Below are 777 nucleotides of genomic sequence, written 5' to 3' on the forward strand. Positions count from 1 at the left end.
ATTAAGAAACCCAAAATGTATATATAGAGCAACCTACACTGTCATATGAAAACCCTGACCTAGAACAAGTTCTCTTGAATTTCTACAAAATAATTCTCCGTGTCCCTAGAAGCTCCGTCACCGCCGCCGTAAGGGGAGAACTAGGAGCGTTTCCGTTATATATTGACACCCAAACTCAGCTCATCAAATACTGGCTCAGACTGCACCACCTGCCTAATGATAGAATTGTTAAAAAGCCTACGATATCGCTGTAGAACAAGAACAGGACTGGGTAATACATATACAAGATATGCTATGTAGACACGGTTTCCAAAATGTTTGGCTAAACCCAACAGTTGACGCCAAGCATTTTGGAAAGGTGTTCAAACAACGACTGCAAGACACGTTTGTTTCTGGCTGGAGGCAAAACATAAGAAATTACAGTAAACTACAAACCTATATGAAATTCAAAACCGACTTCACTTTTGAGAAGTACCTCTCATCAATCCAAAACAAATCTTTTGTTGCTAACATAACCAAACTGCGAATCAGTGCACATTGTTTAGAAATAGAAAAAGGTCGTCATAAGAATGTACCAGCCACTCAGAGACGCTGTCCTACATGTAAACACAATGTTGAAGACGAATTTCACTTCTTATTATTTTGTCCCACGTACACTGAAGAAAGGCTGACACTTATGAACATGATCTCACGTAACTCAAACCTTACTTTACCTAGAACAAGCTCAGATACTTTTAATTTACTTATGTCATGTCCTGAACCAATATCCTTATATAT

This window comes from Branchiostoma belcheri, unplaced genomic scaffold (assembly GCF_001625305.1).
Source record: "Branchiostoma belcheri isolate BF01 breed outbred unplaced genomic scaffold, Haploidv18h27 scaffold225, whole genome shotgun sequence".
Classification (NCBI taxonomy): domain Eukaryota; kingdom Metazoa; phylum Chordata; class Leptocardii; order Amphioxiformes; family Branchiostomatidae; genus Branchiostoma; species Branchiostoma belcheri.